The sequence below is a fragment of the Pezoporus wallicus genome, unplaced genomic scaffold (genome assembly GCF_028554395.1).
Source record: "Pezoporus wallicus isolate ANWC-B61680 ecotype Strahan unplaced genomic scaffold, APGP_CSIRO_Pwel_v1 contig_8776, whole genome shotgun sequence".
Classification (NCBI taxonomy): domain Eukaryota; kingdom Metazoa; phylum Chordata; class Aves; order Psittaciformes; family Psittacidae; genus Pezoporus; species Pezoporus wallicus.
In genome coordinates, this window is record NW_026639091.1 from 692,096 (window position 1) to 719,015 (window position 26,920).

The 26,920-nt window shown below is 49.8% G+C and overlaps 1 protein-coding gene across 5 annotated transcripts in view; it reads left to right on the top strand.

Moving 5' to 3' along the window:
* The window catches only part of CNTFR (ciliary neurotrophic factor receptor), a 206,388-nt gene that overhangs the window by 46,086 nt on the left and 133,382 nt on the right, over positions 1 to 26,920 (top strand). For 4 of the 5 annotated variants that reach the window (XM_057413644.1, XM_057413642.1, XM_057413643.1 and 1 more), the window contains one exon: positions 6,129 to 6,233. The gene's annotated coding sequence lies outside the window, so the exon portion shown is untranslated. Of the gene's footprint in view, positions 1 to 6,128; positions 6,234 to 25,719; positions 25,739 to 26,920 lie in introns of those variants that run through there. The other variant, XM_057413645.1, reaches the window with a different exon arrangement.

Below are 26,920 nucleotides of genomic sequence, written 5' to 3' on the forward strand. Positions count from 1 at the left end.
TGAGTCCTGTCTCCTCCTCCTTTCCTTCCTTTCTTCCCAGGCTGTAAAGTCATGGTGTGCCCTGATGCACAAGCTGTTTTGTTCCCCTTTCCCCATACCTCTTGTGGTCTCACTACTCTCTTTCTGAGAGGTGAGAGAACCAGAGCTGTGTGTGGTGTCCAAGTGACAGTTGCATAGTAGACTTGTACAGTAGCAACATGGTCTGGTTTGGAGCAGGGGGTTGCTGGACCCTGGGGCATAACTAATCTACTCTGCAGGACATGGTACAAGCACTGCTCAGAAACAAGGGGTGGATCTGTGGCTGAATTTTATCTGGTCTCCTCATTGAGTGAGAACGGGGTTAAAATCCAGCCTGAGTCACGTCTGGCTGTGCAGAAGGTCTGGGTGCTACAGCTGGTATTGCACATTGAGCCCTACATCTGGCCGGGTAGCCTGGGGCTGAGACACAGGATGCTGCAGACATGGGAAAAAGGTTTGTGTGTGTGCTCTGTTTGTTCTTTTTTTGCCTGAGCCTTCCTCTTTGAGCACAGATCTCCCACCTGCATAACCTAACCCAGTGCTCAGCAAGGGAGACTCTCGCTTGGGTACCAGCTTGGAGAAGGGTAGGGCAGTGGGACAAGCCTATGAACACACACTACTCATCCTGCAGCTGAGAGGTTTAGCTTGTGCATCCTGAGTCAGTATCAGGCTGTGTCACTGTCGGGTCCCCTGCCTTGCATTGCATCCCCTGGGAGCTGCCAGGAGCCTGCCTGAGCTGTGCGGTAACATGGGTCTCAGGGATGCAAGCAAGGTCAGATGTCTGCTCAGAAATGAGATTGGTGATGATGCCACCGTGCTGACAAATGGCCTGTCGTTAATCTCTGACTCATGGCAGCTGAGGGCAGAGGTGGAAGAAACCCATGAGGTCACTTGCAACCTTTCTCTCCAAGGAGCTGCACAGAACTTCCACCCTATACCTTTCTAGATGGGGTGGGTGCCTCTCCCCATCCAAGATTGACGGGGGTCTCTTCTTACCCACCTGGCCTAAGTGCTCGTGGGCAGGTGAAGGTGCATGGCATAACTCCAGTATAGCTCCAGTCAAGCTCCTAAGCATCTGGGAGCCAGCTACATGGTGCAGGGGGAGTGAGCCCCTCTTGGGGATTGGGTTCTGGCATGTGGTGTACCTGTGGATCAGCAGCAGTGCAAGCAGGACAAAAGGTTGAAATAAAGCTTGTGTCATCCGTGTGGTGTAATACCGTTGTGATACACAAGGTGCTGTGCTGCTGGGAAATGCTGCAGGGAGCCGAGGGAGACGGGACCAGGGATGCTCAAACCCTGGCTGTTTTCCCCTTGCCAGAGCATTGTCTGGAGCCAGCTCTGCTGCGTGCTGTGGTCCTCCTTTGCTTTTTTAGTCCCTTTCCATGCTTTTTATAGAAAGGAGTTCTTTCCTCAGTTGCAAAGCACTGCTTGGAGGTTATAGCCAGAATAGCTAGGACCACCTGTGGTACTGGATGCTGGAGGGGATGCTGCAGTCGCTGCCCAGCCATGCTGGCAAGGGGCAGAGCTTCATTTCAGAGCTGCTATTGACTGTATGAGTACAAGCTTTGTGTATGTGTGCAGAACAGGTGACTTTCTCATTTGAATTATCTGGGAGGCTTGTTTTGTTCTCTTTCTGGAGGAAAGGGGTCACAAGAATTCCACCTCTGACTCCCTCCAGATGCTTGAGCCCCTCGGGTAGCACTGAAAAGTTGATGGGGAGCAGGAGACAGGGGTACATGTGATGGGGTAAGGGCAGAGGGGAAGGGTGCACTGATGGGGATGAGGCGGCCCTGGTATCGGGAGCATGAGGGCTGCCCCCAGCCCAGCCTGCAAACAGCTGCAGCACAGCCCGAGCTGTTCCTCCAGGATCCTCCCCCTCCGCCTCTGCTGAGCTGCAATTTCATTTTTCACTTTTCTTCCATCCCCTCTTAACTGGAAGAAGTCCTAAATAAAGTTGCTGTCACTTTTATTTATGGGCACAGAGGAAGAGACAGACAAAAAGCCTGTGTGCTCCTGACAGCTACAAAGCAGCCGGCTGTTTTTCTTCGCTCGCGTTGGCGAAGCAATCGATCCAGCCGCAGGCAAGCACCCTCCTCTGGAGTATGGGGCTCCTGTGTCCCCCTGCCCAGGGGGCTTCAAGAGGATGGATGGGAAGGGGTTCTGCATCCTGGATGCTGGCCATAGGGCTGTCAAAGGGCCAGGCTTGTCCGAAAACACCTGTCCTAAAGTTCTGGACCCTGAAAATACAGATGCGTGAACTCGCCTGCTTTAAAAATCCATCACAGGCTTCTTGTCTCCATCTTGATTGGTTCCAGTGAGGTCAACTTTTTTTAATAACTTCTGGACTTCGGCAGGGAAAACTATTTCCTTCAGGAAATAATATAATTAAGGTTGCCTGACACTTCTGATTATAAGCCCCTGTCTTCAGTTGCTTGAAACCACGCCAGCCTTTAACCATTTGGACTGAAACTTCACATGTCTCTGCCTCCGGCTGAATTTTTTTGGAAAATTTTTAGCAAAGAGGGTTTTAAGCTGTTCTCAGAATACAGTTTTGGGGAGAAAAAAGCATTAGTTTATCCACATCTTAAGAAAAAAACCAAAACAAAACAACAAAAAAAAAACAACAAACAAGAAAAATTCTTGCAGTTGTTGTGCTGAAGAATCTCCAGTATCTTTATGCTGTGAGACCAGGCCTGATAGTTATGGCAAAGCTTTTCAGCCAGACATCGGGGATCTGCTTATTGCTGACACCGCGAAAATCCACCTTCCCCCTTCCAAGTTGTGAGCCTCTGAACAAGGCTGCTGTGTGGGTGTATTATATATAGTGTGTGCGAGGAGGTAGTGGACGCGGTGCTCCCACGGCAGGAACTGCACAGCTTTACCATGTGTGAGTGCAGAACGTATGCCCCAGCTCTCACATGGGATGCCTGGCTGATGGGAAATTCTAGACCCCTTCTGTTGGTGCAAGTAAAACTCATCGATCCCTGATCCATGGAGCCCTGGCTTGTGTGGAAGAATGGTTTGTGGAAATGCTATGTGTTTGGCTTAGCCCCATCCCGAGAAGTGGTTCATTTATCCCTTAGTCCTTGCAGTAGCATGCAGATGCATCATGTAGGACATGCGGTTGGCAATGTGTTTTGGGCTTCCTTCGGTGTTTTTGTAGGATCATAGAATGGTTTGAGTTGTAAAGGACCTTAAGATCATCCATTTCCAACCACCTGCCATGGACAGGGATGCCTCACAATAGACCAGGTTGCTTGAAACCCCATCCAATCTGGCCTTGAACACTGCCAGGGATGGAGCATTCATAACTTCCTTGGGCAACCTGTGACAGGGCCTCACTATCCTCACAGTAAAGGACTTCTTCCTTATGCCTAACCTGAACTTCCCCTGTTTAAGTTTGAACCCATTACCCCTTGTCCTATCACTACAGTCCCTAATGAAGAGTCCCTCCCCAGCATCCCTATAGGCCCCCTTCAGATACTGGAAGGCTGCTATGAGGTCTCCACGCAGCTTCTCTTCTCCAGGCTGAACAGCCCCAACTTTCTCAGCCTGTCTTCATGCAGTAGGTGCTCCAGCCCCTGATTATCCTTGTGGCCTCCTCTGGACTTGCTCCAGCAGCTTCATGTCCTTCTTACATTTTGTGGGGACCTGTTTAAATATTTAGTGTTTTTGCATTACAGTAATTGCAGGTTCCTCCTAACTCAGATTGTAAGCTACAGAAATGGCCAAAACAAGAGTATTTCCTGGAGGCAGCCCAACCAGATCCTGTAAAGCAGGTGTCACATTGATGAAGTGTCCTACCTGTAGCATTGCTGGTATATCAAGTCCTGGTGATGTTGGGTGAGCTCAGAAGGGGTACAAGCCCTGCCCCAGGACTTGTCCCTGCTCTATGGCTGATGATTTTTGCTCCTTACATGAGCCTGCCTGATCTGTCATCAAGGCTGTCCCCTGGTTTTGGCTCAGTGGTAGCTATTGGCCTGATCCAGTTCCTTCAGTTGGCTTTGGGTGTGCTGAGCTCCTCCAGAACCCAATTTGACCTCAGCAAATCTATGCTTCAGCTTCCAAAGAAAGCTAAGCTGCTGAACCTGCTCATCCCATGAGGACAGGGCATAGTTGTGTCAGGGGGTGTCAGTCCTTTCCATACAAGCAGGTTCCAGGGACACCTCTCAGCAAAGACATTGGGATTCAGCATTTTGTACCCAGCATCACATGCTGTTACTGTGAGAGCATCCTTCCTGCTTGAGCAAAGGATCTTGTTAAAATCTCCCAAAGGGTGCTTGTTGCTAAGCCCATCTCTCTTGTTACACCCCTACCAAGCCAAGAGCAACATCTCAGGCAGGTCCCTGGCAGGTATTGACAAACAAGCCTCGCTGCCTCCTGTAGCCTGGTCTCATAAAGTCATAGAGTGGTTTGGGTTGGAAAGGACCTTAAGATCATCCTGCCATGGGAAGGGACACCTCACACTAAAGCATATAACCCAAGGCTCTGGCCAGCCTGACCTTGAGCGCTGCCAGGGCTGGAGCATTTACCACTTCTTTGGCCAGCCCATTCCAGTGCCTCACCACCCTCACAGTAAAGAACTTCTTCCTTATATCTAACCCAAGCTTCCCCTGTTGAAGTTTAAACCCATTACCTTTTGTCCTATCACCTCAGTCCTTTACAAAGAGGTTCTTCTTCATGTGTGGGTTTTAAGAAAAACTCACAAAATAAAACACCAACAACACAAAACGTTGCTCTGGCATTGCAGAGCTAAGGGGAGGTTGGTGGGGTGAAGCCCTTTCCCCTCCTTGCCAGTCACTTGTCAGCTCCAGGGTGCATGGCAGAGCAGCTTTTGAGTGATGGGGCATTGCTGGTTCTAGGCTTGGGGCAGCTGGAGTTAAATTTCTCCATAGCTGACACCTGACAAGCATGATGAATTGCGGCACACCGTGGCTGCCGCTGTGACAAACGGTCCACTTCCCTCATTTTAAGCTCTGGGAAAACTTTTTAATTATTTCCCATCGCTTTGCAAATGAGGGTTTCTCCATCAGGCATCAGGCAGAGCTTTGAGGGGGGTGTGGTGTGTGTGTGTGTGTTGTTAATCATCTATTTATTTAGTTATATATTTACTTGTTATTTACTTAGGTTTCATAAGCAAGTGAGGGGTGGATAGGATTGTAATTTGGGTTTCTATAGCATCCTCCTGCTGACTCCCCTGGGCTTTGGATGGGGTCCCAGTAAGGGCTCTGGCAAAGCTCATCAGCTTGGGGTTGGGTGCTAATTAAAGCATGTGGTGCTCCAGGCTTGGAGTCGCTGTTGCCCTTGGGAAAGTGTCTCTGCAGGAGCGACTCCCAGACATTCCTCTTGCCAGTGGATTTGGCTCTTATTTTTCATTTTTAATAATGCAGAACCATAAGACTTTACTTTTTTTTTTCTCCTCAAAGCATTTAAAAAGGAGGTGGGGGGAGGAACAACACAAGCTCAGCCACAATAGCTAGATAATGAGAGCGGATCTTGACTGATAATTTGTTTGTCTAACACAAAAAGCGTATTTGCTGCTATAACTGAAGGCACTGCTGGTTACAGTAATGCCTCAGACGCATAGCACAGAAAAGTCTCTCTCCTGCTTCCAGTCCTCCGTGTCTGTGCTGCAAAGCCGTACGTGCATACTTTCCCCTTCACACTCCCAGGTTCAATCGGATTGGCCTCTCCCTGCACGGTTTAACACGTGTGTGAGGCTTTCCAGGATTAGGGCTTAGGCAGTGCAAGACCTTGTGGACAAATGCCTTGGTGCGGGGCTGACATTTTAGTGCTGTTTTGTCTGGGGAGGGTTGCTGTCTGTCTTGAAAGAAGATCAGAGATGCCCCAAGCTGCGGTTGTTTTTTTGTCCCTCTCTCCTTTCATGTCTATAAATCGAAATTAAGCAAATGCGTGTTTATGGGGTTGGATTGTGATGCTCCTGTGGAAGGACTCTTCATCTAAACTAGCTTCATGTTCACACTTCGTTACCCCCAGCTCTCAAGGCTGGAAAACAGATGCTTCTCTCCCTTTGGTTGTTCTCTAAACTTGGAGAGACGGCAGAGCTCCACCTGGTAACCTGACTGTGTGTCTCTTCTCTTCTGTTGAAGAAACCCCCAGATCTGAGTGGTGGAGGTTGGTCAAGCAGCCAGAAGAGTCTGACACACGCTGGTGAGAAGCTGGGGACTCCCCAAGGACTTTGGACTAGTGGAAAGGTAAGAGGTTAAAACACTTGCTCACCCAGTTTGTCCTGCTTGTGTGCTCTGGGCCAGTTGGTGTCGGGCCATGTGTCTTTTGGTGTGTACTAAAGCATGGGAAAGGGTTGATCCTATCTCTGGTGTGTGAGCAGCTCCATGGCTGCTGTGCAAAGAGGGCAGATTCTGACAGTGTTTATTTAGGTTGTAGAGGGCCAGGTTTGGATGAACATCATGGAAAATGCACTTCTCCATAGGGAACCCTCCCACATGAAATCCCTCGGGACAGCTCAGGGATGAGTGATCTAACTGTGGTAGCAGAGCTCCTGTGGTAGCTGAGCTACTCTGGAGCGGGTAAGTGTTACCCAACCCTGCTTTGTGACCTCACCTCTCACAGACAAGCACAACTTCAAGCTCTCAGGTCTGTGAGATGTTGTTTCTGCTTCGGAGGGCTGCAGCATCACAGGTGTGATGAACTTCCCTGGGCTCTGAAAAGGGCTGCATCCCCTTAGGAAACCATGACCATCACCAGCCATGGTCAAGGGGGTGCCCCAACTCTGTTGCAAATGTACTTCGTGTGGGGCTGTAATAACACAGTGTTGCTTGAGAAGAGATTTGGGGTCATCTCCAAGCCATGGGGACCCTGCTGCATTAGGAAAGGGGCCTATGGAGGGGGCTGCCCCACTTGGGGACACAGACCCTGCAGAAGCTGGTGCTGTGCTTGAGAAATGAAAATGATGAATTAAAATTTAACAAGTCTCTAAATGCCAGGCAAGGACATCTGAAGTGTGAATTGTCACCATTTGACTAGCGCAGCCTTCCACTTAGCTAAAGCTGCATGGATTTAATTATGTTGATCTTGGAAAAGCAATAGCTTACACCAAAGAGGACAAACTGTTGGCCAAAACAGCATGAAGTGCCATGAATTTTCCCTGCGCAGCTCCCCTGCTCTCTCCCCTTGCATCATACTTCATAGGGGTGTTTCACAGTCCCTCTCACTCTGTAATCAGCAGAGTCCTGTATCCTCTGAGCCACAGGCAAGGACAGAACTGCTCCCTATGTGCAAGGCTCTGGATTAAAAAGCTCAAGGTTAAGTGACTGCTGGGGTGGGCAGCACCTGAAGGAGCCACAGTGGGGAGTGGGCCAGGGATGCTCTGCAGTAACAAAACCTTGCCCTCAGCACTGCCTGGTGGTGTCATCCACGGAGTGGTGTAGAATAAGACCTCTTCCCTCCCATCCTTGGTGTGGACTGGCCCACTCATGGGACTCCTTGCATCTCTGCAAATAGAGCAGTATATCGCTAATAATACCAATTACTGTTACATGCTGCTACAAGGTACACAGGCAGTAATGGGATCCAGGGGGGATGAAATGAAAGCGATATAATGCGGTGAGATAAATTAGCACTGTAAAATTAGCCATGGGTCTAGTCAGGGATCTGACAAATGTGTCGCAGCTTCAGTACAAGCTCTGAGCGCTGCTGAATTGGATTTAGTGGCCCAGAGCAAAGCAGATGGGAGCAAGGGAAAAAAGAGTTTGAGGGGTCTCCGTACACACATGCTAATGGTTAACTGTTTGTTTCTTCCTCGGCTTTGCTGAATGATACGTCCCCTGGTGCCTGCTCGTACACAGCAGAGGAGGAATAAAAACCTGGCCCCGTTGATGTGCTGTTGGAGTAGCTTGAGCCTGGCAGAGACATGGGAAGGGCATTGGAGAAGCAGCAGGAGGCTGGTTCCGCTCCCAGCCTTGGTGCCTCAGCTGCTGGCCCCTGCCCTTCGTCATCCCTGTGGGCTTCCCCACCTGGATTTGCTCCCCAGGGATCATCAGTGGGTTCAAGTGGGATGTGTGGCAGGCATTTGTGCATGTTTTAGCCTTGTAGGGAGGACAGAAAGCTGTTTTCTGCTCCTGTTTTTCAGCCTGGCCTGTTTTCCCATGCCTGGCCGGTCACTGGGGCAGAAGGATGGCTGGAGCCAGGCATCCTGCATCATGCCTGTTCACCAAGGGTGTGCAGTCATCCCTTTCAAGCCCAGATACACACATTATCCTTCCCCCTTTGATGCAGAGGGTGGAAGCCAGGAGATGCTTTTTGTGCCTCGGGGAGGCTGGGAAATGGATGTGGCCAGCTGCAGTGGGATCTTCTTCCTGGTGGCTCATTAGGACAGGCTCCACTGGAGGGATGCAAACAGTCCTGCTGTGAGCGATGGATGGCCAGAGAGAGCTGCTTGCAGATTGGTAAATGCAGGCTAATTGCATGTTTAGTGGCTGACACATTATACAGGGTCTAGGGAGGGGTAGGCATGATTTAGGTCTGGTTTGATAAGGCACGTCATGTGGCTCACTTAATAGCAATAATAAAAGGAGGAGAAAAATTCTGCATTTGCTTTGTAGCACTCTGTGGTAGAGCAGTGTGGGGCAGAGGGCTTGTAAGGGGGTCTGAGGTGCATGGTGGGTACATGGCAGAAGTGTCTGTGGGAGGAGACCGGCTTGTTACATCCGTGGGGACAGCATTGCAGAGGGAAGGCTGCTGTCTTGGGCAGTTCTGCAGCAGCACCAGGCTGAGAAACAAATCCCAAGGGATTGTGTCGGCACTTCCTGGAGCATCCCAAGAGTGAACTTGTGGGCTGAGCCCACATGGATGGAGACTTGAGGAGATGAGTTCCAGTCTATTGCCAGCAGTCGCTGCTACAAGCAAGGCAGGAGGTGCAGTGGTGACTCTTTTAGGGTATCTCAGACCACAGTCACCCCCAGGACCAGCAGGGTGATGAACTGCAGCAGTGGAGGGAGCCCCTTCTTCAACTTTGCTGCTGGAGAAGTAGTGATGTGGGACCGCAGCAGGACAATGAACCTGCAGTTGGAGTGCTGGTAGCAGCACAAATAGAAATACAACTTCTGTTCTTGTGCAGCAATGATATATCTTGTTTCTATTGACTTTCTTAAACCTCTAAAATACATTGTAGATTGATCTACAAATCTGCAAAAAGCACCTGTGTTTTGGGGTTTTTTGTTGTTTTTTTTTCGAAGTCTAAAGCAATTTTCTGCCTGCTCCTTGTGGTTGGCTCTGAACAGACACATGTTCTCTTGTCCTCTTGGAGGCTGGCATGCTGCCACAGTGGTAGGAAGTTTAGTAATACTTGAGCTGGATCAATTCAAGCCCATTATCTGTGCTGCTTGGGACTCGGCAGAGAAGGGAAAAAAAACCCTACTCTCTGCTAACGCATCAAAGCCCTGTGATAAGGATACATGGTTGAGCTCTATTTATAGATGGACAGATGTCTTGCCAAAGCTCTGCTGCTGTCACTTGGTTATGCAGTTCTTGCGTGTTTAGCAGTGTTCAGGTCTGACGGAATCCGTTCTACCTTCTGGCTTAGATGTGTCCCCTCCAGGCACAGCCCACAATATTACTGCTTCTCAGGGGCCTTTGTCCTTCCTCCAAGTAGGGACCTGCTTCTTAGATGGGAAGAACTAAATGCCTGAGAGGTCTTAGGTGCTCATGGAGTAGGCGATTAGGTTAAGGTCTGACTGGGGATGTCCCATCTTGCTCTTGGATCTTCATAGACCTTGGAGCTCCAGCGCAGGACTGCCACCAATGCTACATCAGATCAGTGTGATTGCCTAGTTGAGTGTTCACAGCTTAAGCATGGACATCCCCCATTTCCTGTAGTGCCTGGTCCTCAGCATTGCCACCCTTCCAGCAAAGATGTTTTTCCTACTTCTCACCCTAAACCTCCCAAGCAGCAATGTGTGGCTACTGCCATGTTGCATTTCATGAGTTTTCCTCCTTCACCAAATACTATCAAGGGCATTTAAATCAGTACCAGCCAGGAAAACTGCATGATTAGAGATTTTCCCCAGGCCAAGTTAGCACAGGTCTTGCAGTGTATGTGCACACGCATCTTCATGAGTGCCTGGGTTTTGGTGGGATAGTGAAAAGGGTGGGCTTGCCAAGTCCAGATTCAGTTCCTGGCATTATGGAGTACCCATGCTGATACGGTAGAGTTGTTCTTCCTTTCCTTCCATACACTGCTCTGTCACAATAGTCATGAAAATGGGAATGGAGAAAGGCAAAGGCTTCATTCTGCCATGCTTCGGGGATTTTTGTTGAAGGTGCTGTGCTGGTGTCCCCTCAGTTATAATCTTAGGAAGCAGTGGTCTGATGGGACTCTGCAGCCACATTTTTTTTTTTGCAACAGACTTGCAAAAACATCCAGTTTGGACTTGAGAGCTCAAAAGTCCTCTGCACCAAGCAAGAGACTGAGCATACACATGGCTGCTCAGGGCTTTATCCAGCCTGCTCCTCAAAGCCCCCGGGAATGAAGTGAGGATATGCTGTTTGGGCCACTGTTCCGGTGCTGGCAGGCTCTCAAGGGGATAAAAGTTTCTTCTTGCATCCAGTGAGATGGATTCAGCTACTGCCCACTGCCACTCATCCTCTTGCTGTGAAGAGCCTGCCTCAGTCTTCTCAAGAACTTTCCATTCCATCTCAGCGTCCCACGCTCAATTTCTTCCAGTTAGGCAACACGTGTCTTTTCTTTGGTCTCTGAAAGCAATGTCTTGATGTGATCCAAGTGCTGTGTGAGCTGCTGGCCGTGTCACTGCTCCCATAGATCAGCATCCTGTTGGCTCGCTTTGCTGGCAGGGCAGGCAGCTGGCCCCTGCCTGGACCCACACTGGCATGGGATGGATAGCCCAAGCCCAGCAGCACCACACCATGAAAATGGTCTGGATAGATCATAATAAATGTGGGGGTTTTTTTGTTTTTTTTTGGTTTTTTTTTTGAGGCTCCAGTGGACTGGGGGATTGGAACGGGATATCTTAAGCTCCTTTCCAACCCAAACCATTGTATGATTCTATCGTTCTATCATTCTATCTATCATTCTAAGGGTGTGGTTGCAGGAGGGAAGGAGTCATCCCTTGGCATGTTTGTGGACCAAGATGTGACTTTTGTTTCTTAACATGTCCCCTTGGTCAGGTGCAGGGCAGTTGCATGATGGTTTAGGGCTATGTGCCATCCCCAAGACTGGGAGAAAGGAGATTTCTTCTCCCCAGGGTATTGGTAATGTATTCGCCTGCACAGCTCCTGCAGAGTGCTCCAAGTATCTCTTGCTCTCCGTTTGGTTTTAGTTTGTCTCCAGGGTGCTGCTTAGCTTCACTCATATGTTCCTCTGACGGGTGGGCAAGACAGGAAGCAAATACCTTTGTTACAAAACCACATATGGGCTTTCAGCGGGTGATGACACTTCCCCAAGCTATCTGTCTAGTGAATGCACTTCCCCAGCCTGTTTATATTCACAGGAGTGTTACTTAGCTGCTCAGGTGGGCCATAGATGTCAAGAAAAATGTCAGTGTCAGGAGCAAACTTTAATGCAAGGCATCCTGCTGTTCTGTGTGATGGGTGATGAATGAAACCCCAATGTGACAAGGGCTGTGGATGTGAGAGAGGGACTGTCTGCTGGGTCTGGTATGGGAGCTGTGGCTCGTGAAAGAGGCAGCAGTAGTGCTGGAGGTGACATTTTACAGCTAGCCCAGGATTCTGAGCTGCAGTGTGATGGAGTAAATGAGGGCTCTGATGGAGACAAGAAGTGTTTTCCAATTAAAAGAAATAACCATCAGCAGGAGCAATTGTTCCCCCTCCAAAACCATTTCAGTTGGTGTTGTGGCTGCTGTGGGTCTCACAGCTCCTAGAAGACCATGGTGGTGGATACGTACATGATGCTCTGTGCAGCAGAGATGGGGATTGCAGGACTACAATTGTGGGGGGCATTAATATGGGGTGAGAGCTGCCACACTGAGTCCTGGCTCTGAGCTGGAGGTGGGCATATGGGTGCATAAAGCAGGTATCCTGCTACATGAGATAGAGAGGGGAAAAGTGCAGACCTGCCTTCTTGTGCTCCCCCTTCATGCGTAAGGGAAGCGGGTGCTGGTGGTGATCCAGCAGAGGAGCTGTTCAGCTGTGACGAAGATGGGCAGGATCCCGTATTCAGGAAGAGGGGTGAAGAGCACAGCTGCACACACCTGGATTCCTTCTGTGGCCATGGTGCTCCCAGGATCACATTTCTTTAGAGCTGTTCAGAGGGGAGGGAGACTGCAGCACTGATACCATCCCTTAGCACTGTCTATTGTCTTATTTTTCCCTTTAGGATTACTCTTTTTAAGCTCTGGATAGCTCTAAGAAACCTCCACTGAGGCCCCATGTCTCCAGGGCAACTTAAAGCACACACCAGCCCATCAGCATTTGCCACATCCCCTAACGAGGACGGCTCAGTGCTGCCCTTCAGTAGGATCACATATTACCGGCTCTTTTTTTCCTTCCTCTTGCCCTAAACTGTTGCACTTTACATCGAAAAGGAGGGGCATGCACGTGGGGGCCAGCACAATTTATGGATCAGAGATTTATACGCTGCTGCGATGCTGTATTTTTTCCCCACAGTGACACTTTATTGCCACAAATTACCAAACAGGGAAGGTTACGAGAGTGACAGCAGGCAGGGCTGTAAAGGACAGGAACAAACGGCAGCAGGAAAAGTACCCAGAGGAGAGGGGGAGGTTGGGCATCATGCAGGAGTAAAACAAGGCAGGAGGCGGGACGAGCATCAGAGTCAGCTTGCCTTGCAATGAGACATGTGAGTGAAGCCTGGGAATCAGTGTGCCTTCTCCGGTGCATGGGCATGGTTGGAGTTTGGATGCTTTAAATCCCTGATTTTTTTTTTTTCTCCCCACACAAAGTTGTAATGTGCTTCCTCAGGCCACTTTTTCCTAGGGGAATTGCAGGATTTTAGTTGCTGAAGGCTTTTCCCTGTACGCTGGGTAATACCAGCAGGAAAAAGCATCCTTGGGAAGTGAGATTTTATCTTCCTTCTGAACATCCTCCATCCCTAGTAGTGTTCAGCCCATGGTAGGTGTGCTTGGGGTGGTGGTGATATCCCTGTGCTAGCCCCTGCACCAGCTATCAGTAAAACCCTGAAGTGACCATACGGAGTAGACAGATCCAGCTTCCCGGAGGTGGGAAGCAGCAGATTCTTATCTTGGCTGGCTGAGGTCTTGTTGACATCAGAACCATGGCACCAGCAGTACTGGAGTCGGGATTGCTGTGGGCAAATCACAGGAGCACTGTGGTTCCCATGAGAAAGTTATTTACAGTCTTGTTTTCTCACTTAGTTTTTAGTGCTCTTCCCGTGTGCTGTAGGGAGAGTTGGGTCTTCCAGCTCTGTCAGGCTTGGATCTGGAGGCTGAAGGCTAGTGGCATCAATTTTTCTGCCTTATTGGTAGAGGGAGGGATGGACAGCATTCAGAGGATTATTAAGAAGCTTTCTGCCTCGCAAATGGTTGCTGAATTTCCTTACTTCATGGCTGCAGGGGGAGGAAAGGTCCCAGGCTTGCCCTTTGGGACAGGACGGTCACTTATGTCCATCTCTGTTAGTATATTCAATGTATGTGATGGTGCGTGGGGCACAAGCAGCAGCCCTTGGGCACTATGTTATCTACCTTGCCACCGAGTGTCTGCAGCAGCACTGCTGCGACGTGCTTCAGCTTTGGTTGAGTGACTCCGTCTGCGCCCACTCACCCAAGTTAGATCAGCTTAACTTCAAACGAATGTGGAAACTGAAAGGCTTGAGCGTGGTGGAGGTATTAAGGCTGCCTTTGAGCTGGAGATGCTACTCAAAGCTGCCGGGGAGCTGTCACTCTATTGTTCTTGCAACAAAACGCAACCAGAGGCGCTGAGAGATGCGGAGGCTCTGGAGCCATAGGCAAAATTGCTTTTAACAATCAGAAATGTGCTACAGTCATGGGGCTCACTACGTGAACCTCCTCTATCCTCGCTGGCAGCAAGACAGAGGGGATTCAGGTCACCTCTGCACCACAATGGACCACCACACAAGGCAATTTGACTTATCTATTCTAACACTTGTAAAAGATAACTTCCCTGATTCCCCATAAGCCAGATATTTAACCTTCCTTGAGTGAAGCAATGTCTAAAGCATGCAGGACATCACAAACATTAGTAAGCGATCAATAGGCTAAATCCTGAGGTATCTTACCTAGACTTTGCTGGAGTAAAGGTTGACAAAGTGCTGAGTAGTTACTCAAGACTTCAGCCCCGTACTGAGGGCAGGAAAAGTGATTGACTGATTTACTGATGATGCATTTCTCTATGAATCTAGTCTGCCTGTTAGTCACAAACGCTCATTTGACCATAAACTGTGGGCTGCAGAGAGCTTTTCCTACAGCACTGCTGTGCAAAAAGAATTCAGAGGAATGGCTTCTTCGGTGAAAAAATAGTTTTGGTTCAACTGCAATAGCTTGCGTTTCTGTGTTGTGCTTGGCAAACAGCCTCAGCAGAAGAAAGTGAAAGCCCACTTGTGAAAAGGATCAAGCCCTGGGTTTTGACGCAATGTTTAGATCTCCTTTCAAACTGGTTTTAGGTTTTCTTCCTGAACCAGAAAGCCAGCCGAGCTTCAGAAGATCCCTCTGAAACCTTTTATCCTCGCCCTCTGTGCCTGGCTTCTGCAGTGGAGCAGCAACATAGAACACATGGCTCTTCTTAAACCTGGCACTGCAAACCTGTACTTCATTTACTTTTAGCTCACCCAGCTGTGTGAAGGCTCAGGTGCTGGCCTGAGCTGGGATGTGTAAGGCTGTGGAGGGACAGCACTCGCACCCCTGGGTTTGCTCCCACACTGTGGGAGTTTATCCTGCCTTGCTGGACTCTTGGGAAGCTTGTGGGAGACAGCAGCCAACACCACCTCATCCCCCATGCAAGCTTAGGCAACGCATTAGCTGCTTCTGCAGCAAAGTAAGAGTGAGAGCCCTTTGGAGGTGCCATATGGAGTAACAATCATCCCAAAGCATCAGCAGCTGGGACATTGCTTGTTTGGCCCCTGTTCTCGAATCATCATCCCATTTCTGATCCCTTAACCGAGTAGTTTCATGTTATTTCAGGAATAAAATGATGCTAATATGTCACCTCTAAGGCTGTTCCCCCACCCCCAGTGTTAATTCTTCTTTGTTTTGAGCCTGGCAGCTTCTGTCTATCCCTGCTGCAGCTTCCAGAGCCTGTGCTCACTGCTGCAGCATGTGGATGCGCCCACAGTGGGTGCCATAGGAAGCTGCTCAGACAAATTTGTGCATGTGTATATGCCTCTCGAAGTATTTCCCGTTAATTAATGGACACTGGAGCCTGTCGTCTGTAACGAGCACTCGCTGGCGGGTGATGAATTGCTTGTATGACGAGATGGCAATGAAAGCTGGGCGAGCTGTGGCTGTCGGCGCTGGGTTTGGGAGCGAGGGGTGAATGTCAGTCAATATCTGGGTGGGAAGAGGGATGGTGAAAAGCCCAGTAGTTGATCACAAGATCCCTGAGGTATCCCTCCTGCTTGAGCTGGAGAAGCCCTCGCTATGGGGTCCAGCAAAAGGGCAGTGATGCTGCATCAGATGCCATGATTAGCTGGCAACCCCCAGCCCCATTGCTGCTTTTTGATGTGAAGGGACGATGAGGAAGGGGCTTGAACCATGGTAGCCACCCCTGCTCCAAAGAGGTGCTACCTGGGCCTTGGATGGATACACTAAGAAAAACCCCCCTCGACCCACACTGAGGTTTTTCTGTCTCCTACACCCCAGAGAAAGCTCTGGGATCTGTGCTCCAGCAGTGCATGCTTCCAGCAAGCCCTGCTTGGCAGTGCCCTGCAGGAGTGCCAGCACCATACATCCCTGGCATGCCTGCTGGGACCCCTTGACCAGTGGTGGCTTGAAGCTTGGCTGAGTACCTCCATGCAAGACCAATACCTTTGGTGGCTTTGCTGGGCAGCATTCACAGAAGTATATGTGTTCATACCACTACTACCTGGGTCTCAAACCAGCAGCGAGTGGCGGTTGAGGTGTTGTGTTGCAGAGTGATACGAGGGTAATCCTTATGGGTGTGCTGGAGTGAAGGGCTGAATGTGATGGGTCTGAGTTGATAGTGTTCACAGCCTATTCAGTCATATCCTTCACTGAGCCCAAAGACTTAACCCCACACAGTTTTGCCTACTCTGCGGCAACAACACTGGCACCAAAATCAAGAGCCTCCAGGAGAGCAGACACAGACTAAGTGATTCTTGCTGCGTCCCCAGTGGGACTAATCCCAGTTGCATCCTCTGGAGCACAGCATGCAAGTTGTAGATCCATCTCCATTTTGACTGGTACTCTGAAGCTGAGGTTCAGTCATCTGTTGTGCTCATTAGGACTCCAGCAGCCAGAGCAGGCATCCTGCTTGGAAGGAGAGTATGGGTGCTGGGCACCCTGCGGGATGCCCTCTGCTCTGGGACCTGTCACAAAACATGGGGAGCAGTCTGCATTTACTGGGAAACTGAATTATCTGCTTCCCCGAGTGGGGAAAATAATAATAATAAAAAAAGTCCCTTCCACTAGGTCACGAGCCATTACCTCGAGGGGCCCTTCATCAGCTGATGAATTCTACTTAATAAAATAAATACTGAGAGAAAATGTAATTGGATTTCATTTATTACCCAGTTCCGCCTAGCAGCCCCAGATTATACAAAAGCAATTAGAGAAAGCTCTCCATTAATAGCTATCTTCAAGCCGCCCAATGGGCTCATTCCATCAAACCTTCTGGCTCATGTAATTTCCTTTCTTGGAGCTTGCTCCTGGCTGGGGGAGGATGTGGGGTGCACAGCGCCATTGCCAGCAGCCTGTAAACAAAAGCAGCCCTGTCTAATGCTTGTGCAGGCATCATCTTCCCAAGCACATGGTTCTGCCAATGGGTCTCCTGGTTTGGGGCGAGAAGCCAGAGCACCTGGGCAGTTTGGCTGAGGACTAGAGTTTGGTTGTGTCTTCCCTAGGCTGGGAGCATCCTTCCTCTGCTTTACATTGCCACATGGTACATCTCTCTGCGCTGTTCATCAGTGGGTATGCAAGTCCAAAGTGGCTAGTGGGTGTAATGCTGTCCACCTCAGGATGCGATGGTTCTCTGGTGCTGATCTTTCCCCCAATGCCAACAGGTTGCATAGCAGCTTCTGTCTCTGCCAGCTTGGAGGGACACAGCAGAATACTTCTGCTTCCTTGATCTTTTAATGGCAGCTCAGGGAGGGCCTGGGACAGCTTGCTAAGATTGGGCAGAGGAATGTGCATCTCATATCATCTCTGAAAGCCAACACAGGGAAGGGTGTTTGAGGCCTGTCACAGGGCAAGGACAGATGTCTGGCACTTGTGTTGTGACTGAGGACAATGTGCAGGTCAATCTTTAGCAAAGGCTTAGCCAGGTATCTACCCTTAATCCCTGTTTAATGTGGTAGAAGAGGAAAGGCAATTATGGTGGAGATGGCGTTTGTGGAAGGAGACACTGCTTGATCCTGGTGCATGGTCAGTGAGGAGAGGTCCAGCCAGCTGGGTGGTAGTAAGCAGGTATGTGCAGTGTGTGTGTAGAGCAGTGAGAAAGTGCCCCACTCTTACAGCCTATGCATTTGCAGCCCTGGAAGAAGTTTGTCCAGCCATGCTGCCTGCTTTTGGGCCTCTTGTCTTCCACGTCTTTGATTTACCCTGCTGCAAATGTTCTTTCTCCTTCGCTGCCTCTTGCTGTCACCTTTCCTGGCTCACTTTTCATCCTCTTCCTTTCATGCCTCTCTTGGCCTCATAATCCCCAGCACAGGATGCAGATGAGGGGAACAGCACCACTGGGAAGGAGATGATGTTTAGATGCAGACAAGAAGCACCATAAGGTGTAATACAATTGGAAAGGTGCAGGCAGATGGAGAGGGGTGGCTCTTTATCATCATTACAAGGTTCATATCTGTGGTCTTGCTTCTGCGCTGCTTGCCAGCAAGGAAGGGGTGGCAGCAAGTGGAGGTGTGCAGGGAGAGTTTTATTTGTAGGCAGTGTTTGGTCCTACTGGTTGGTGAAGCAGAGAAGAGCAAAAGGGGATTTATTAGGGCAAGCAAGTGTAGGAGCAGGAGAATAAGGGAGGGTGATGTGATGGAAAACCCAGAAGGGACACAGGGATTCTCTCCTTGATGGACCGCTGGGAAATGCCTTTGAAATGCACACTGCCTGTTCACCCTGAGTGCTCTGGAGAAGGAAGTGAAGGAGGGTGGTTCAGAAAGCAAGAGAGTATGTGGTTGATGCTGATGTAACTGCAGAGGCATGGTATTTGGAAGGAAAGGTAGAGCACAAGAAGGTGAGAAGAGGGCTGAGATGTGGAAGAAGATGGTGATCCTTCTAGCATGGGTGAATGATGGGTGAATGCAGTGAACAAGGCAGAAAGATCAAACATGGGCTGTTGGCATGGGGCGGCATCGGTGTTCCGTCCTCCCCAAAGCAGCTGTTTGTCTTTGGCCTGGCAGAGAGGAGGGCTGGGCTCAGGTATGAGAAGACAGGACAAGATCTGGAAGAAGTAAGCTCATCCTCTGAAGAAGAGAGAAGATCTTAGAATTTTTCCCGAGCCAGCCAGATGCAGTGACCACATGAAACCTTCTTTTTTCATACCATTGTTTATTTTTCACAGGGGGCTTTTATTTATACCCCCTTAACACCCGTAGTGTTAAAGCAGCCTTATTAGGATGCTGCCCTTCACCAAGGAACTCTGCTCTTGAAAAAGAGCATTAAAGATTCAACAAATAGCTGAGAATTGGGATTGATCCTAACCTCCCATAAATGGGAGTACCTTCCCCCATTAATCAGCCTTGGTTTTCACTTACAGGATGATGGCCTCAGTGCTACACTTCTTCGGGACTAAAAGCACGTTAAATATTTATCACAGCTGAGTATTCACTTCCCCCTCTATTGCCAGCTAAGATCCACTGCTTAAGCCTGCGTCGACTTGACAGGTTGCGTAGTGAGGTGGCGTGCCATTAGGAAACCTCTTGTGCCAATGTGCTCCACTCATTTGCTGCGCTAAGCACAGAGAGATGGTGGCATCTCTCATCTTGAAACATGGTCAGCATGGGACTGTATTATAAAGTCTCTCTGCTAGCATTTGCACTGGTAAATTAAACATGCTTGGGTCTGCTCTCTAGCAGAAGCTGGAGCATCCACACTCCCCCATGTCTCCTTCAAACCCTCCAAAATAGGATTATTGGATCCAAACTGCTTTGTGGGAGCAGTCCCAGCCTGTGATGAGTCTTTCCCCCATGCCAGGGACTGCGTTAGCAGTTCAATGTGCAGATGTTTGCGATGCCTGGAAATATTTTGAGCTCAGGTCTGTGCGCATGGCTCCTGTGTTGTCCTCCTGTGCTGAAAGGATGCCGGCAGTGCTCTGAGTTTCCCTGGCATGCTGAGAGAGATCTGCTATTGCCTTGTGAGCTCTGAAATGACGGCAGGGTGTTTAGTAGTCCAGTTGGTCTAAACATATGCAAGTACGTCCTTGTTAATTGTGCCAGGTGTGCCGTAGTATTTCGGAGAGCAGCTATTTTAGGAGCACCTCTGGAAGCTGCCTTTCCTTTTAGCTCTCCTATCTTGCACCAACATTTCCCAAAAGGTGGCTCAGACTTTCAGAGCTGCTGATAAACCCCAGAGGTTGGAAAAGGTGTGGTCTGCTCCACTCCAGTGCCCCGAGGTGCTGCTGCAAGCAAGCCCGGAGTCCTCCTGAGCCATGATGCTCCAGTCCCATTTAGCTACTAAGGTAAAGCTCCCTGCGATGCTGGAGGGAGTTTTGCTTCTGCAGCAGGCTCAGGGCAGACTCCAGTTGGCCAACTCCAGCAGCTGAGATTGAGCTGTTGTTGCTGGGTTAGTGCTCATTTCTTTTAATATATTTAACTTTTTGGCATCATGGTGATGCATCTCCCTGTCTTTGCACACGCACACACACACACACACACACACACACACCCCAGTTTGAGTTACTGATGTGCTCAGCCTCGTTACAGCCGTTTACACGTACAAGCGCACAATGTGTTTCATTATCCTTGTATCAAACTTGTTTTGCTGCTGTCACGCACCAGAAAAGTTAAACACGTCTGATCAAAGGCATGTAAACACAGCTTCAAAACAAATGCCCTCGAGTCCTGCCAAAAGCACAGAGCTGTCTCTGAGCAAACCACGTCTCGTATTCCCCTGCCTGCGCCTCCCGCTCCTTCTCTTGAGCGGGTGTGCGATGCTGCCTGATCTCAGTGAGCCTCGTGGGCTGCCGTCTGTGACAGGGAAGGGTTGCCCACTTGGCTGAGTAAACCCCAGTAGGGTTTTGCACCGAACAAGGCAGCTGGAGAGGGGAAGAGCAGAGCGACAGGGAAAAGCTTGCTGCGTCTTTGCACGTGTAAGACGGCAAACCCCAATGGTCTGCGCTTCGCAATGTGTTGCAGCTCTGGTGAGCAGAGGGAAAGGAAAGTGTGACACAAGTTGGCTGGAAATAAAGGTGCTGAATGGGCTTTTTCCAGGTCTCTTGTGGGGATCCATCTCGTGTATTATCCCGAGGTATGAGCTGCGAGACCAGGAGCAGGTTCCCAAGTCTGCTGCTGCCTGCACTTCCAGGGTATGGCTCTGGGGTTGGAGCTTGGCTGCAAGCAGACAGAGACAATTGCATCCTTTATCTCCCTCTCACTGTAAGCAGGATGAGAGGGGCTTGGCAGAGGGACTAGGAATGGTCCCAGACCAGGAGCTGGGTTTCCAGCCCTTTGTGCACAGGGAAAAGTGGAGTGAGACTCGCATCCCTGGCTCAGGGTCCCTGATGTCACTTGGTGTCCTGTGAGACTGCTAAAAGTTGGGAAATACTCTATAGTTGCAGACAAGTCAAGCTTTCATCTTACTCCTGCCTCTGAGAGGGCTAGATGTGCATCTTAAACAGGAATGGAAATCTGTGGGCTTTTGCAGTGTATGAAGGCAGGTGCTTTCAGAAAACACTAGCTCCTTTCAAATCTGCCAAGAACCTATTCACAACTTGGCTATGGGCATGACCAGCAAATAGTTTGGGAATTCATGAGCTTGTGAACCGGCCCGGACTCTGCAAATGAGTTGCCCAAGGTCTTTGCCAAATGACTTTGAATAATGGACATGTCAGAACCAGATGGGGTTGCAAATGGTGGGTTATTAGTGCCCGTTGACTGTGCCAAGCAGCATAAGCACGCAGTGTGAGCTGCACTGCTTTATGCAGGGCTCATCCCGGGACCGAGGGTGGGTGAAGCAGGTAGGGTTGATGCAGATAAAGGTGATCAGATGGGTTTCCTTCAAAGCATCTAATTGTATTAACAGGGTAGATAGAAACAAAATCTTTCCCCCACGTTGTTGCTGGACAGTCCCGGGCAGGCTGCAAAATGCCCTGCAGGCAGCTGGGACGTGGTCAGGGGTTAATGATGGTGTCAGCCTTCATAAATCATCCCTAACAAGACTTGGGAAAATGTGGGTTGGAGCTTCTGATGCACGGCTGCACTGTCTTTCCTTTACTTGGAGCTTTTTTCTCCATTTAGTTTGTAGGGTTGTCTGAGTGAAACCTTTGTGAGGCTGGAGGTGCTGGAAGATTTCCCATTGCTCTGGGTAGTGAGGGGTCCTGAGCTCTGCCCAGACCCTGTTTCTGGCCAATGTGCTGCAGACTAAATGTATTTTACTCCTTTTTTTTCGGTCCCTGAGGAAGTAGTTTGTGAATCCCTAGGGTGCCAGAAATATTAGGATGAAGGGTATTGCCGGGATCCTAGTGCAGAGGGACCTAGCTTGCTGGTGCTGGGATTGGAATGGCTCTGGGTAGAGCCCCACAAAGCCTGTCTGAACCAGCGATGCCTGCGGGCAGCATCCTACTCAACCACCAGACAACCAAATGGGACCTCCTCTTGAGGAGTTTGCCCAGCCCTTCTCACAGCATAGGGACCACATTATGGGGATGCCATCAAATCCAGATGCTTTGCCTGGGAAGAGCCTGTCTAGGAATCAGTACCCCAAATACGAGGCTTGTAAGGTGGGAAGAAGAAGATGCAGAAAGAAGGCTATCGAGGTCCCCACCAAAGGCCACCTCTGGGGCTGGCGGTGGTGGGCTGCTCTAGGCTGTGTGTGGTCCCTGCAAAAGCTGCCAGGCTCCGACTGGGATACTGGGAGGAGTGAAGCAGGGTACAGTGAATATTCCCTCCGACTTATTATTTATAAAGTACTGTCACAGCCCTGGATGTGTTGGGACTCTCAGAAAAGCTGTAGGAATGTACTAATTAAAGAACACAATGGGAATGTAAATTGGGAAAGCTCCCCAGGGGGAAGCAGCCCTGGGGGGAGCTAATTTGCCAGTCCCCACTCCTCCCCTGCAAACTGGCTGAGACACTGGAGCAATTAAGGAGGAATTTGAGTGTTAAATATAATCTGGAATTGTGTTTTTGGCTTTTTTTGTAATTGGTTTATTTTTCTCTTGGGTAACTGTGTTTCCAAGTCTGTAATTGGGACTTTAACCCTCCGCGCTACTACAATAAAGGCTAGTTAGGGTGGCTTTTTTTGGCGTTTGGTGTTAACTGATTCAGGTGACTCTTCCAGTGCCAAGGCGGCATGTCCCCTCCATGGAAGTGGTAAAGCTGGATGGAGAGCTCCCACAGATGGCACTGTGGGATCTTTGCAGCCCAGGACAAATTTAGAGGCTCCTAGAGGGTTATTTGGGGGGCTGTTGTAGCTCAAAGCTTGTGCAATGAAGGAGATATGGCACCAGTGCGGGGATAACCAGAGGCAATCTGTAAGGGACAATCCCTTGCTTTGGAATAAAGTATCAATTGTCAAAGTCATGCCCAAAAACACACCGTAAGAGTACGGCTTCTTGGGTTGGCCTTTTCGCCTGCCCATTTATCTTCTGCATGGTCCAGCTTACTCCTTTGTGCTGTTTTGGCTTGTCTTGCCCTGCCCCTCTCAGGAAATACATGCATTTGGTATCATTTGAACCGTGGCCAGTAGGGTGGACTCAGGGTAGTGGCAGTGATGTTCTTGTCTTCTCCTGTAAACTCCTCCTATGTAGTCCAGGGCAAGAAGACAAACAAGGAGACCCCATCACAGACGCAAGATGAAGTAAAGGCGGTGGTCAATGAGGGATGACTGTGAACTCATGCACTGCTTGGAACTGGGTTTGTGGATCAGCTGTGTCCCTGTGGCTGGGTTTCCAGTTGATTAAAGGGTTTGTGTTCTTGGGGATATTTTTATTTCCATTATCTTGAGCAGACCCTTTAGAGTGCTTGGGACCGAAAGGTGTCCTCACAGTCTGTAGAAGGGCTTTGAGAAGAGAATCCAGTGCAATGGCAGCTGGGGTTTGTGTGATGGCTTCGTGATGGCACTGTTTTAAGACGGTGCTTGCAGTAGCAGGCAGGAACTGCCTATTGCAGGGTCATCTTCTCTCTCTCATTTTTATTTTCCTGCTTAACTTCAATATTTATCCTGTTTTTTTTTTCAGTTGATATTAATTCCCTGAGATTCTCAGCCGTTGCTAGCTCCTGTTGGCAGTGGGTTAGAGGGCTCTTTTAAGCTGAGACATAGGAAAACATGATAGATGTATTCATGTGACATGAGTACCCTCAGAGCAGTAGAATTTTGCATTGCTGTGGGGGCTAACTTGCTTTGGATCAATTAGTGCTTTGACACACAACAGCATCCCTTGTCCTAACCCTGAATTCAGCACAGCATCCCTCTCCTCTCCCAAGGATACTGGGGAGGGAAAATTCTATCCACCCATCTTGCTGAAACTGGCTATTTATGCTGCCACCAAATCAGGCTTCGTGCCCAGGGTTAAGCCACGTTGCTGCCGCTGCTCCATGACAGCCCAGCAGCTCTTCATCTCCCCCCATCTGGATCCAATAGCTGCATGTGGTGAAAAGTCACACCAAGCTGGGGAGCTCAGGAAGAGACACTTTCCTGGCTCGGGTTGGGCAAGAAGTGTTACCCGATGGGGCTGCCACCCTGATCCACATCTCCCACCGTGGTCCTTGTCCCCCACTGTGGATAAATGGGCCCTGTGGAGTCAGGAGATTGCTGCAAGGATCCGGAGCTCTCCCAGGAGTTCTCCTCTATGCCTGCCTGTATTTATTGCCATTCATTCTGGTTTCTTCTTCCAAAAATGAAAGTAGCACAAAAGCCTGGGAGGAAATGGGCTGAGGGAGCCTGGGGGAACAAAGATTCAGACATTGTGCCTCCTTTTCCTCAACCCATCACTGAAAAATACATGGAATTATGGGATTAAAAACCTTCTCATCCTGATTTACTGTAGAGCCTTGTGTCTGTGGCCCTTGGTAGTAGCTGGGGAGCAAAAATAGGACAAAAGCAGTATTTTCTCTATATTTGATGGTGAGGAAGGCAGAGCTGGAGCACCTTCACCCTTCCTGGGCTCCACACCTCCAGACCTGGGCTGGGAACCTGTGGTGGATCCAGGAGCATGGCCCACATGTCCTGACGCATTGGATGGCCCTTTCCCTTCCTTTTCTTCCTGCAGTGCCAGGGATGGTCTTTCGGGGACCAGGCTGGGACCTGCTGACACTCAGGGTCTCTTCCAGGTTGCAACACAGCGTTTTCCCGTGCAATCTTTGTCCAGCCTGCTCCGGGGTGTCCAGTTCCACCTCGGGCTTGTGCAGATCATTCTCCCTTCCTCCCTCTTTCACTATCTGAAGTGATGTGTTTTCCTCTAGATGACAGGGGTCAGGAGTACTCGGGTGCTAATGGATCAGCATGTGCTACCCTGGGCTGTGGCCTCGCATTCCTCCTGCCTGTCCAGCTGGATGCAGGACCCCTCCTGGGGTGCAGCTCTGGATGGATGCTGCAGTGGAGGATCAAACCTGAGTAGCACCCTGAGTTCTCTCACTTGCAGTCACTGCCCTGGATTTTCTGCTGATAGAGAAACTTGCCTCAATTGCAGGGGTAAATTAAAACTGAAGAGCAACAAATTAAAACTGAGGAGCAGCTGCTATTCGCTGGGCTGGGTTAGGCTGACGGTGGCTATCGGTGCTTGGTCCTAACCTGATCCAGCTCGTTTAACACGCTGGTCTGTGAGACAGCAGCTTCCCACTGGGAAAGAACCCTCGGCTTTATTTGTCCCATCTTCGGGCAAGGGAAAAGGCTTCTCGGAGGCGGGGGGGGGGGGAATCTGTGATCTCGGCTGGGGTCCAAGGTAAGTCACCTTCATGGCGGGGTTGTTTGCACAGCTGCGGGTGGCCGTGCCCGCTCCAAGAACTCCACATTCTTCCTTGCACCGAATATCCGGGACAGGCATCCCTCCGCGCTCAGCGCGCTTTCATTTCCGTCGGCAGCCTTGGGAAGCCTCGCTGAGCATCCGAGCGCTGGGGCTGACCCTCCATCCCGCCTGTGCGTTTGCCTGGCTGATGGCAGCACGCTACAGCCGGCTCCAGGACCACCGCAGGAAAGCATCCCTGCATGCTTTTGAGTTCACATGCGGTTGCTCCCCTCCTCTCGGAGGCTGGGCTGTCGGAGCAGGAGGTTCTCCGCCACCTCCGGGCGCTGACAGCCTCCCTGCGCAGAGCCTCCGCTGTCGCCCCGCGTGTTGTTTTCTTTCTCAGCCCTCCCGCCGACCAGCAAACCGTTCCCTGCTTGCGGATTTTACGACGGTGCCTCCGAGACACTGACAACCTGCTGACAACCATTGGGCTGTGGGTTGTTTCTGGTTTAATTGCTCGGCTGCCTCCCATCACCCCAAAACCCCAGCGCCAAGCCCAGCTCCCTGCTAGCGGTTGCTGTCAGTTTCCTTGGCTTCTCTCTGCTTTCCTTTTAACCCTGCTTTGCTGAGAGCTTTAACACTGCCCTGTTTGTCTTGAGACTCTGCAGAGTGGCAAGCCTCACGCCGACAGCGCGCCCGGGCAGCCGCCCGTGCTGGCCCTGGGATTTACTACAGGCAGTTTATTTTCCCAAGGAAGTTAGTTTCCAAGATAGCATGTGGTTTTTATGAGGTCTGATCAAATAAGGTGGTATGTGTATTAGCAGGGGGGTTGCTGTGTTCGTGTTCGTACATGTATTTTTAAAGTTCTCTAAATAGTGGAGAGATGATTTTCTTGCTGGTTCCAAAACTTTCTTGTGACCACAGCTTTGGTGAAATTATTACCAAATCCAGAAACCAAGTTGTTTCTTTGAAAGGAGAAAAGGGCAGTGCAGATACCCATACCTTACAACACGCAAGTATCAGCAGTAGGTGCTGTTACTTTCAACATCAGTGCAGAATCATTCTTTAGTTGCCTCATCCACAGTACGAGAGGCAGTCAGCTACGGAGGCTGTGGGTGGAAACTACTTTCTCAAGCGACTTGCTTGTCCATTGAAGCTCTTCAGCAAATAGGAAGAGAGATGTAATGTGTTCTAGGGAGCTCGGGCTCAGTTTGCAAATAGTCTGCCTGGAATAAAAAAGATCAGAGGTTTGAATGTGCTTTTTGGGTCAGAGCAGGAGAGAGGAGCTATGTAAGAGTTTCCAAAGGGGTTCTGGAGTTTCACTGGTACCCATTGAGTCCTGCATGGGAAAGGAACTAGATGGAAACTTGCTGTGGAGCTGTTTCTGCTTGTGTTTGTTTCTTTTAAAGCTTTGGCTGAAAGAAAGGAAAGGAGAAATTAAAGTGCAGCTCTTGGGTGTTAGTTTTTGGAGGAATTTATTGGAATACAATTGTAGAGGGAAGGAGGAATGGCTGAAAAATATTGTAGTGGTTGAAAATGTGACTATGATATCTGCAGCCCTTTCATTAATGGGTGATTAATAAGTGATGTGCTAATGGTGTGTGGGGACCTGGTTACTTGTGGCTTTCCATCTGGGTAGGTTTAAAAGTATCTATATAGCCATCTCGTCTCATTT